Genomic DNA, 13330 nt, shown 5'->3' on the forward strand with positions numbered 1-13330 from the left:
TAACTACAGCTTGTGTTTGTTACCTGCCCCTAGATCTATATTTAACAAACTCTACTTAGTGATATTGTTCCGGCCATTCTAATGACCAGGTATTTATCTCATTTCTATGATCCGTAGTCGCTTTTCAACTGCTACTAATGAGATACAAGACTGAGATCTGTTTGACATAGAGTGCAATGCACACATCTATCTGAAACTACTACATTAGCGTTCTACTTAATACAATATTCTAGCATTTCCCACACACAAAAGTGACAAACTCTTACACACAAGATCACAACGGGGTCATTGTGCATAAATTATGCATTTCCCTTCATTTTAACCATTGCTAGACTAACGTAATTAACACGATAACGCCCGAAGGATGTTTTTCTGGGTGGGTTCATTCTTCCAAAGTTCAATTTTACAAAGCCTATATCAAATGATTCCATCCTTCTGTATATACACTTCCCATTCTCGGATCAGGTTAAAACTTTGCACAATTATTCTTTATCCCTAAGAAAACATGAATCAATAAAAAAAATAAACCAATTTATTAGAGGCAATTAACTAATTGTGTTTGATAAAGAAAATAAATATTACACTTTGTATATATATACATAGTGTAATATATATAAATATGTGGTTGTAAATGTGAAGTTCTTTTCCTTGTGGAAATCTGTTTTTAAGTGTTTTATATTTTGCTTGTTTTCCACATATAGTTTTGTATAACAAGGAAAAGCGTTTCAATTACAGCTACTAGACAGCTACTAGACAGCTACTAGACTGCTACTAGACTGCTGCTAGACAGCTACTAGACTGCTACTAGACTGCTACTAGACTGCTACTAGACTGCTACTAGACTGCTACTAGACTGCTACTAGACAGCTACTAGACTGCTACTAGACTGCTGCTAGACAGCTACTAGACTGCTACTAGACTGCTACTAGACTGCTACTAGACAGCTACTAGACTGCTACTAGACTGCTGCTAGACAGCTACTAGACTGCTACTAGACTGCTGCTAGACTGCTACTAGACTGCTACTAGACTGCTGCTAGACTGCTACTAGACAGCCACTAGACTGCTGCTAGACTGCTACTAGACTGCTACTAGACTGCTGCTAGACTGCTACTAGACTGCTACTAGACTGCTACTAGACTGCTACTAGACAGCTACTAGACTGCTACTAGACTGCTGCTAGACTGCTACTAGACTGCTACTAGACTGCTACTAGACTGCTACTAGACTGCTACTAGACTGCTACTAGACTGCTGCTAGACTGCTGCTAGACTGCTACTAGACTACTGCTAGACTGCTACTAGACTGCTACTAGACTGCTACTAGACTGCTACTACACTGCTACTAGACTGCTACTAGACTGCTTCTAGACTGCTACTAGACTGCTACTAGACTGCTATTAGACAGCTACTAGACAGCTACTAGACAAATGGTGTTTGTTATCTGCTTCTTATATATAACAGACCATTAGCATCGTTTGTGTTCTTCCATTGCCCATAAGGACACCAGTGCTCGCACCTTGTGAGTGAGAAACAATGTAGAAACTGCCATTCTGCTAGAATAATAAGGCTTTTATTCGACTCCGACATTTGAATAGGAATAGGCCTTCAGTATTTCATGTGTCTATGCTGTCCCAGCTGCGACATACATAATTTGACAGGGCAGACGTGTGTCTATGCAGTCCCAGCTGCGACATACATAATTTGACAGGGCAGACGTGTGTCTATGCAGTCCCAGCTGCGACATACATAATTTGACAGGGCAGACGTGTGTCTATGCAGTCCCAGCTGCGACATACATAATTTGACAGGGCAGACGTGTGTCTATGCAGTCCCAGCTGCGATATACATAATTTGACAGGGCAGACGTGTGTCTATGCTGTCCCAGCTGCGACATACATAATTTGACAGGGCAGACGTGTGTCTATGCAGTCCCAGCTGCGACATACATAATTTGACAGGGCAGACGTGTGTCTATGCAGTCCCAGCTGCGATATACATAATTTGACAGGGCAGACGTGTGTCTATGCAGTCCCAGCTGCGACATACATAATTTGACAGGGCAGACGTGTGTCTATGCAGTCCCAGCTGCGATATACATAATTTGCCAGGGCAGACGTGTGTCTATGCAGTCCCAGCTGCGACATACATAATTTGCCAGGGCAGACGTGTGTCTATTTAGCTTCTTTCTTCGTCGTCTAGGTCTGTCATCGGCAGTAGGTTTTCTGTTGGTCTCTAATAAGTATCCCGCGGCGTTCGTAAGAAACCTCCTGCTGTTTCGTTCTGAAGCTGCCTTCTGCCAGGTGCTCTCTTCTATGTCAGTTAAAGCAAGTTCGCGCCTAAGCTGGTCCTTAAATCGTGATTGGTTAATTTCTTCATATATAGTTATATTTAAAAAATATGGAAGGTTTCAACTTCATACGAAATGGGTGTGGGAAAAAAAACGTGTTCAAATTTTTTTTTACCAGACAGACAAACAGACAGACAAACAGACAGAGTGAGTTGATAGAAGCTTTTTTAAAGGGTGATACGATTTAAGTCCAACTTTTTGTTTCCATCTCAACTTTTTGTTTCCATCTCAACTTTTTGTTTCCATCTCAACTTTTTGTTTCCATCTCAACTTTTTGTTTCCATCTCAACTTTTTGTTTCCATCTCAACTTTTTGTTTCCATCTCAACTTTTTGTTTCCATCTCAACTTTTTGTTTCCATCTCAACTTTTTGTTTCCATCTCAACTTTTTGTTTCCATCTCAACTTTTTGTTTCCATCTCAACTTTTTGTTTCCATCTCAACTTTTTGTTTCCATCTCAACTTTTTGTTTCCATCTCAACTTTTGTTTCCATCTCAACTTTTGTTTCCATCTCAACTTTTGTTTCCATCTCAACTTTTGTTTCCATCTCAACTTTTTGTTTCCATCTCAACTTTTTGTTTCCATCTCAACTTTTGTTTCCATCTCAACTTTTGTTTCCATCTCAACTTTTGTTTCCATCTCAACTTTTGTTTCCATCTCAACTTTTTGTTTCCATCTCAACTTTTTGTTTCCATCTCAACTTTTTGTTTCCATCTCAACTTTTTGTTTCCATCTCAACTTTTGTTTCCATCTCAACTTTTTGTTTCCATCTCAACTTTTTGTTTCCATCTCAACTTTTTGTTTCCATCTCAACTTTTTGTTTCCATCTCAACTTTTTGTTTCCATCTCAACTTTTTGTTTCCATCTCAACTTTTTGTTTCCATCTCAACTTTTGTTTCCATCTCAACTTTTGTTTCCATCTCGACTTTTGTTTCCATCTCAACTTTTTGTTTCCATCTCAACTTTTTGTTTCCATCTCAACTTTTTGTTTCCATCTCAACTTTTTGTTTCCATCTCAACTTTTTGTTTCCATCTCAACTTTTTGTTTCCATCTCAACTTTTGTTTCCATCTCAACTTTTTGTTTCCATCTCAACTTTTTGTTTCCATCTCAACTTTTTGTTTCCATCTCAACTTTTTGTTTCCATCTCAACTTTTTGTTTCCATCTCAACTTTTGTTTCCATCTCAACTTTTTGTTTCCATCTCAACTTTTTGTTTCCATCTCAACTTTTTGTTTCCATCTCGACTTTTAAGCCTCTAGGACGTAACACTGTACTCGGTACAAATCTGTGTTCCATTTGATTGAGAGAAGAAAACAGATCTAACAGTGTTTGCTCATTTATTCTGAGTGTGCATTTTAATACGTAGGGTTATTACACTTCAAATGAAAACATAACGCTACACCATATCACCGCACACCAACTACACTTAGTTCCTACTTAGCATTATGATGTCTTATATGCATGTATTCATATCAAACAAATCAATAATTAGCTAAATATTTTAACAACAAATAATAAATACAACTAATTGATATAATTACTCATTCCATCAGCTTCTTTTTTAAAATGTTTTTCTTGTTTCTGAGATATAAACCCCGAAACCCTAAAACATGTTTGGGTGTAGTCGTAGCGTAGCAGAGGCTTAGAATTAGAGTTTTCCTTCTCCTAGGCGGGTGGCCATCAACGGCTAAGGAGCTCCTTCTGCCCGAAGGTTCAGGCGCCAATTGTTTGCCTCTACTCTTCAGCGGGTGATAACCGTTACTAAGATAGCAATATCTGAGCTACATTCCTGAGTCATGAAACATTGTCACAGGCTATCTGAGATTCATGCGTTTGGAACCATTCAATAAGTAGTGATGTGTTTATATCCAATACCGTTAGCGTCTGAAATAATCTTACGGAATCAATTCGTCAACCCTTTTTTTTTTTTCTTTTAATTATTAAATGGTAATAACTCGGTGCAAGGGATGTAACTATGTTAATAAAATGGCTATCCTCAATAGTTTCCCTTGTAACAATTTTAAAATTCTATTTACTGTAAAATAATTAGCACTAAGAAAAACCACTTTATCGCCTATTAACCGTGAGAGGGCGCCACCGCTACCTACGATACTAAAAATTAAAAAGAAAAAAAGAATTGGAATATCTCTCCTCGATAATAAAATCTCCCTTACATTTATACATTGTGTATATTGTTTAAGAAGTGTTGTATTTTTTATGAAGAAACAAAAATATCTTGCATGATTTAATTTTAAAACAAAGGACTTGGCCATAGACTTAAATGTATTATATCTAGACTGGACATGGAGATCTTGTAACACTACAAAATTTTTTTAAAAGTTGAAACAGGGAGTTTTGTAAAGTTGTTAAATAAGAAGTAGAATGTATTTTTTTTAACCCTAACCTATGTAATGGAGAGAGAGCATAAAGGAAGGGTCACGGATTGCAGATGCCATACACGACAGAAGCAGAAAGAAGGGTGAAAATGCAACGGCGCCTGGTGATTATATATGCCGAACCTGCGATTGCAGCTCTGTATCAAGGATTGGCCTCTTTAGTCACACAAGAAGTTGCAAAGGGAAAAGATCGTCTCTCGAGACGCAAAATGCCACACAGAACCTATGTAATATATAATTTAATTTTTAGATCTAGATCTAGTAACTGAACATCAAAAATAAGAATACTCTCGTCTCATAATTATATTTCGCAATTTTTAGATACATAATCTAGAAAGATCTAGGTAATCAATGTATTTGTATGTACATAAGATGATTAAAATCAAGAGACATGAATTATTTCAATCTAGGATTTTTAAAACATTATCTCAATGGAATCTAACAGCAAATGGCTTTGTTTCATATATTAGCCTGAATCACTAGCGGATCCAGAACTTTGGAGTGGGGGGGGGCGATTTTTTTCCAAACCCTAACCCTAACGCCCAGTAAACCCTAACCCTATGCATAAACCTGTGTACAGAACACACGCACACACACACACATATATATATATATATATATGAGAATTTTAAAAAGCAGCATTTCTCAACCTTCGGCGAAAAACTGGGGCAAAGCTATTAGGTTCCCTAGTGGGATTTGGGGCGAAGCCCCGACGCCAAAAGCGTTTTCTTGCATTCTTCACTGAAGAAACGCATTCTCCTGACATCTACAGCTCATCATTCATCAATAAAGTTCGGGGCGAAGCCCCGACGCCAAAAGCGTTTTCTTGCATTCTTCACTGAAGAAACGCATTCTCCTGACATCTACAGCTCATCATTCATCAATGAAGTTCGGGGCGAAGCCCCGACGACAAAAGCATTTTCTTGTATTCTACACTGCAGAAACGCATTCTCCTGACATGTAAGGCTTATTATTCATCAATGAAGTTCGGGGCGAAGCCCCGACGACAAAAGCGTTTTCTTGCATTCTTCACTGAAGAAACGCATTCTCCTGACATCTACAGCTCATCATTCATTAATGAAGTTCGGGGCGAAGCCCCGACGACAAAAGCATTTTCTTCTATTCTTCACTACAGAAACGCATTCTCCTGACATCTACAGCTTATTATTCATCAATGAAGTTCGGGGCGAAGCCCCTACGACAAAAAGGTTTTCTTGCATTCTTCACTGCAGAAACGCATTTTCCTGACATCCACAGCTCATTATTCATCAATGGAGTTCGGGGCGAAGCCCGAAAGGACAAAAGCGGTTTCTTGCATTCTTTACTGCAGAAACGCATTTTCCTTACATCTACAGCTCATTATTCATCAATGGAGTTCGGGGCGAAGCTCCGACGCCAAAAGCGTTTTCTGGCATTTTTCACTGCAGAAACGCATTCTCCTGACCTAAAGCTCATTATTCATACTATTAAAAAAAAGGACTTTTTGAATAATATTGTACTTGATAGATATTCTAATATGAATTTATAGGCCCTTAATACATTGCAAATAAAACCGATTTGTTCCTTGAAAAGATAAGATACCCCACATATTTAGATTTTGGCTTTGAGGATCGACGCCGAAAAAAAATTATTCGATAAATAATATTCAATAACATTGTAGTATAAGTTGTGAGTTATAGTCCCAAATTTATTTAACTAGAAAAATATCCGATTGAGTAAAGGTTGGGAAAAGGCGACTATAAATGTATTTTTTTCGGTTTAGAACTCATTTCAATCATGATTCTTATACTGAAAAATTTCGTTTGAATTCTAACTTTTCCAATGCAAAGTCTTTCTTAAAATAATTATGATAAATTCATGTGAAATTACATAAATGGGAGGGGCGGTAGAATGAAAACGATTAATCCTCGCTCCTTTAATAATTTCTGCTAAAGATTGCATTTGGCATTAAAAATATAAAAAAAAAAGTAGGGCGACTCGATATAAGAATTTAATTTGTAGTATATATAAATTATATTAGTGGCAGATTTTTTACATTTTGTAATTTCCAAGCTATAATACTAAAAGAAAAGTATTGGTTTGTCTGATGGGGGAAATGCAATTGCATATATCGCCCTTCCCACCTGGTGCAACCTTTTTTCATTTAAATTTACTAATGATAAAATTTGAGATTAGAGTATGGTACGACATAATATACAATGGGTTCACATATCAATACGTAGTTTATATTATATAGATATTCAACTAATTTTGTTCACAAACTATGATTCTCCATTAAAATAGGACCGCCCCCCCCCCCACTCAGAGGGCAAGAGTGGGAAGGGCAATACATGCAATCGCCCTCCCCCCAACCCCACCGAATCGACCAAGATACCAGAAAGGGAGCGACATAATATAAAATTTATAGATTAATTCAACTAATTTTGTTCACAAACTATGATTTCTCCATAAAAGTAGGACCGCCCCCCCCCCACTCAAATGGTTTAGGTGGGAAGGGCAGTAGAGGTATTCACCCCCAAACGGTAAACAGGGAACGACATAATATAAAGATCGGTTAAAATATCAATAACAAGTGTTAATCAAATAGATATTTAATTGATTCTGTTATCAAGCTGTGATTTCTACAAATAAATTGGACCGCCCCCCCCCCCACTCGAAAGTGTATGGGGGGGGGGCGGGATTGATACCATTGCGTCCTCCCGACCCCACCAAATCGGTCAATATACTAGAGGAGGGGGCGAAAAAATAAAAAAAATAGGTTGAAATATAAATAATTAGTATATATTATTAACATAAGTAATAAATTTGTATACCAATTGTGTGAATTCTATGCTAAAATTCGTCCGCCCCCCCCCCTTTGGGGAGGGGGGGGTCGGCCGAGTGGGGGGGGGGGGGCGATCGCCCCTACCGCCCCCCCCCCCCCCCTGGATCCGCCAGTGGCCTGAATATCCCAGAAATGATTTTGCATTATTTCTAAACTTTGAAAACTAAAGATCATTACTTTTCTAAGGCAGAAAAGATTGATTGGGGAGACTTCCCTTAGAGCTTGAAAAAGAGTTACGTACATAAAAATCTATATATATATATATATATATATATATAGGTCTGTGAATCGATTAATCGCGAATAAGAATTTGTTTCCGGTTTCCAGTCTAGATAGAATATATTGAAGTCTATGGGCTTGGCGTTTAGATAAAAAGAAAAAAAAGTTGCACCGGAAGCTCAAAAGGCTGGGAAAGGTTTAGGACCAGGCTGGATGGCTGGTTGAGCTTACAGCGCTCCCCGAGACTCGGAAATTGTATTTTGATGTTATGTCCTTACGACTCTTTAATTGTTCACTTTTTGCTCTAAATAAACTCACAAACCCCATTGTGAAATCTTACAGCTGGATAAAGGGGCACGAACCAAAATTGTTTTTTTGTATTCTAGGGCGCCACTGTCAAAAGATGGACAAATGATGACTTAAATTGTACCTCAGAACTGCTGAGAGTCCAAGTCTTCACTGTAGATTAGAACAAGCACAAGCTCACTCGGGGCCTGGACTATACTTTTGTGAGATTAGAATAACCACAAGCTCACTCGGGGCCTGGACTATACTTTTGTGAGATTAGAACAAGCACAAGCTCACTCGGGGCCTGGACTATACTTTTGTGAGATTAGAACAACCACAAGCTCACTCGGGGCCTGGACTATACTTTTGTGAGATTAGAACAAGCACAAGCTCACTCGGGGCCTGGACTATACTTTTGTGAGATTAGAACAAGCACAAGCTCACTCGGGGCCTGGACTATACTTTTGTGAGATTAGAACAACCACAAGCTCACTCGGGGCCTGGACTATACTTTTGTGAGATTAGAACAACCACAAGCTCACTCGGGGCCTGGACTATACTTTTGTGAATGTGTGATTGCAACATTATGTAGTCTGACTCTCTTACTCCTCATGAGGTCGGACCAGGTTATCTGCGCTTGATTAGGATATTTGCATAAATTATAAGGAGGTACACGAATGGTAATATTCAAGAATAGAAGTTCAAACGTTGTTAACTATTGATGCATCCCTTTGTGTGACTTGAGAAACGAACGTTATACTCCATTGTTTTAAAACATTTTGGGGTGTTTAACTTTAATTAATAAACACAGTAAGTATATTTCATTTCATCTTTCAATAAAATATCTACACTTTGGTTTACATATAAACATATACAGTTATTTCGTCCTACAGCTATCGATGTGTAAATAGTTCAGTGCATTTCAGTTATACATAAAAAAAAACACTGAACCATAATCTTCAAATACAAAAACAAAATTTAATAAAATACTCAGAAAGACACAAAGATAAAGGCACATTTCTCGTTCCATATGCTAGGACAAATTTGTACAAATGCTCCTTCTTCCCTAGTGCTATTAGAGCATGGAATGGGTTGCCTGAGCTAGCCAGGAAAACCAGTGACTTGGCAGAATTTAAGTCATTGGTTAATATGCATGACTAAATGCATGACGCGTAGGACGTAATCATCTTCTTTTTTGAAGTAACGTCTGTATTATATAAGACTAGTCGACCGGCGGCATAGCATACACCGCTATTTTGCAGGGCCGGTCTTAGGCCACTGCAACCTATGTTATCGAAGGATCCGCACTTTCATGGAACCCGCGATAATTCAAGGTGTATAAATTATTAAATTAAACCATTTTATAACTTAAAACAGATTTCCGAGCACTCCTGTCGATTTAACAGGAGCTCCTGGAAATCTCCCGAAATTGCAAAATATACGAAAAAGTCCTTAAAATATACGGAAATACATAGAAAAAAGTTGTCATTTTGGGGTGTCATTCAATCCTACGCGCTATTAATAAAAACGGCATTATGCATTAGGCGTAATTGTATAATCTGGTGAAAGAAGCTTCTCGCGCCTCAAACTAATGATGAATTACTTGAGGTCAACAATTCTCAAAGATAGATTGAAACATTTGTTTATTCTTGCTATTGAGCGGGATCTATGTGGGAAACAGAATTATTATGATATACTGTATGACTTCGATACACGCAAAAAGTAATTCTGTAAGTAGTAAAGAATGAATAAAATGCATAGACGAATTTATTTTCTAATACAAACTCTTAAATTTCACTTATTGTCCGCTTCCCTACCCAAGCTTGGCTCCGCGAAATCCGTTTCGAATGGGGCCCCACAATGCTTAAGTCCGGCCCTGCTATTTAGTGTTTGTAAAAATGTTTCACTTGTTTCAGATGTTCCTTTAGAGTTGACGATAGTTTACTTCCTAGTCCAAACCTCCCGCAAGGGATGGGAGCGGGCAGGGTTTGACAGTCCAGCGCGCAGCCATCCGTAGCGAGTTGTGAAAACATGTTCTCCCCCCCCCCCTTTTTTTTTTGTTTTTTTACGTGGCGTGACTATCCGCAGAAATAAGAGAGTGATCTTTGCTTTACTTCTTGTTTGACCTGATTAGGGAAGAAGAGAATTATATATATGTATATATATATATATATATATATATATATATATATATATATATATATATATATATATATATATATAAGATGAGATAAGATAAGACACTTAAACTCTGCTAAGTCATTGGTTTTCCTGGCTGATTCAGGCAACTCGTTCCTGCTCACTAGGAATTAAGTAGCACTTGTAAGAATTATTACTTAGAGTGTCTATCTTGGAACTTCATTGTTGTTTCTAAAGATATATTCACATTTGATGTGAGTAACACCATTAGTAAACTCATTTAATTTAGAGACAATTTAGGATAGAAGACTCAAAAATAAAGTATCTATGATATATAGAGAAACGAAACTGTCATTGACAAATAGAAAAAACAAACGTAATCAAATACTCAGAAAGACACAAAGATAGAGGCACATTTCTTAGTCCATATGCTAGGACAAATTCGTACAAGTGCTCCTTCATTCCTAATACCGTTAGAGAAATGATAGTGTTACATGAAAAACCAACTTAGCAGAGTTTAATTCACTGATTAACATTATTGACGAGATTGACACGTGAAATGCGTAGGATTATTATCTTCTCTTTTAAAGTAACGTCTGTAATTTATAAGATAAGATATAGTAAAATAATTGCCTATTTTTGTTGTTGTTTTCTTCATTTCCAGCAAGAGCAACAAGGGGTAGAGAATCTATTGTACAATATTTAAAAAAACGAACCAGATTCTGTGATCTAAAGTCTTGCCAGAATGTGTATTGATGTGACAATCACTCCGTGGTTACAAATGAAGGAATGGCGTCGGTGGTACCAAGAGATAATGGAATTTAAAGGTATGTTCAAAATGTGATTCTAACTCAATGTTGTTGTTGTTATTATGTTATTCTTAAGGGGAGGTATCCCTGAAAATCTTACTTTTGTTATTTCTAAAGCTAGACCTTTGAAATGTGTTATGGTAACATATAATGATATTCTAAAATAAATAATGCTAAAAAAAGGTTTTTTAGAATGATGGTTGTCATGGTAACGGCGGCCATATTGTTTTTTGTATACAAATTAAAACTCTGAATTTTGTAAAAACTATTGATTGTTCTGTACCTTGAAAATATCATAACATTTTATCTTAACGGCAAGAAGATAGACAATAATACTAGTTTAATATGCATCTGAACACACAGACAGATTCACATAAATTAGACACAGTCTCGGCAATCCAGTCTCTCTATCAACTAGTATCAACAATCTAGTCTATCAACTGGTATCAACAATCTATTCTATCAACTAGTGTTAACAATCTATGCTATCAACTAGTACCAAAAATCTAGTCAATCAACTAGTATCAACAATCTAGTCTATCAACTAGTATCAACAATCTATTCTATCAACTAGTACCAAAAATCTAGTCAATCAACTAGTATCAACAATCTAGTATATCAACTAGTATCAACAATCTATTATATCAACTAGTACCAAAAATCTAGTCAATCAACTAGTATCAAAAATCTATTCTATCAACTAACTAGTATCAACAATCTGTCTATCAACTAGTATCAACCATCTGTGTCCCGCGTTCGATACTGCACTATCGCACACCATAAGAACCACTGCAGAGCAGAATAATAACATGATAATCATGATAGCTTTCCTTCTAATATTGCACAGATCCAAGATTTGATGGGTACCCACTGATGGACTCGCCCCTGCCAGTGTTGTCCATCGTGACGCTTTATTTGATTTGTATTTGTTTCGGTTCGCTATGGATGAGACGAAGGGACGCCTTCGAGTTGAAGAAAGTTATCCTGGCTTACAACTGTTTCATGGTCTTACTGTCATTATATCTCTTTAGCTGGGTAAGGAAATATATATGTGCCTAAGTTTGTGTTGAAACATTAGCCTCTTGCTCAGACTCAGGCGCTTTGGAGAAGTCTCTAAAAAATAGTACGTTTCTTGGATTATTTTAAATAGAAATGTGTTCCTATTTACTAGAGGTTACGTTCAGGCTAACAATAGTTATCTTTAAAATATATACTGTTCTTTAGGTGTTGTTGCTTTGAGAGTTGCGATGTTTAGTATTTCAAGTGTTGCTTTCTCTCAGTTCACGCTCTAATTAGAAGATTGTTATTAACAGACACACAGACAGACAAATGACAAAATGACAATAGAATGACCATTGAATGTTTTCATGTGTGCCTCAGATGATCTTCTACGTGTCGCGGTTTGGCTTTTCTTTGGTCTGCACTCATTGGATAACTTACGAACTGGAAGAGGATTTTCCTTTTGTAAGTTTTTTTTTTTTCTTTATCAATTACAAACTATCTGTGTCAATATAAAGTACTAGTAGGGAGTAGATGTTCCTTTAGAGTTGTAGGTTAGTTGTAAATACATTTTGAAATCCGCTGCATATGGTATGCTAATCAATGTCGAAAAACCACAAATTATGACCAATAGCTAACAGGGCTTTAAAAGGGACATCAGCATTGAGGGCGAAAAACTGACAAGTGTATGTAGTTTTAAATATCTTGAAGCTATTGAAGGAACCAAACCTGAACTATTGGCCAAAAAGTGCCCAGTCCACAGCAGCACTTGCAAAACTCAAAACAATCTGGACCGACAAGGGCATAGCTCTCGACACTAAAATCAGACTGGTCATGGCCACATTCGCATGCGAATCTTGGACACTGGCTGCAGAGGATCCTAGCGATATAACTAAGAATTGTAAGATGCTGCAGAAAGATCTTAGGTTTCACCAACATAGACCGCAACACGAATGAAGAGATAAGAAACAGGATTAATGCTTCAGAAAACGTAAATTCAGTCATCTCACAAGGTACTCAGGGCTCGCAAAGGCCTTCCTTCAGGGAACAGTTCCAGGAAGAAGAATAACAGATCCAACAGACTAAAAGTGAAGGTGAAAGAGCAGGAGATAGTTCAAATCGGATACCCAAGAGGATATTTTTATTTAGAATGGTCGCTTATAAGTCTGAGTGTCTAATTCATGACATTGACATTCAAATTACGTTATGGAAAAACAGTGGCCTACTTTAAAAGAGGGTTTGAACTTCATCGAGGTATTTTTTTAACATCCATTTATTTTCTAAATTTACATTTGTAAAAATAATTGT

The 13330-nt window shown here is 37.2% G+C and overlaps 1 long non-coding RNA gene across 1 annotated transcript; it reads left to right on the plus strand.

Moving 5' to 3' along the window:
* The first annotated feature begins 8645 nt into the window (after positions 1–8645).
* Positions 8646–12487, plus strand: LOC106076039 (uncharacterized). The gene is made up of 4 exons (XR_008777906.1): positions 8646–8885; positions 10879–11041; positions 11871–12058; positions 12404–12487. It is a non-coding gene; the product is annotated as an uncharacterized LOC106076039 (long non-coding RNA).
* The last annotated feature ends 843 nt before the right edge of the window (positions 12488–13330 follow it).

Source organism: Biomphalaria glabrata, chromosome 5 (assembly GCF_947242115.1).
Source record: "Biomphalaria glabrata chromosome 5, xgBioGlab47.1, whole genome shotgun sequence".
NCBI classification, from domain to species: Eukaryota; Metazoa; Mollusca; class Gastropoda; family Planorbidae; genus Biomphalaria; species Biomphalaria glabrata.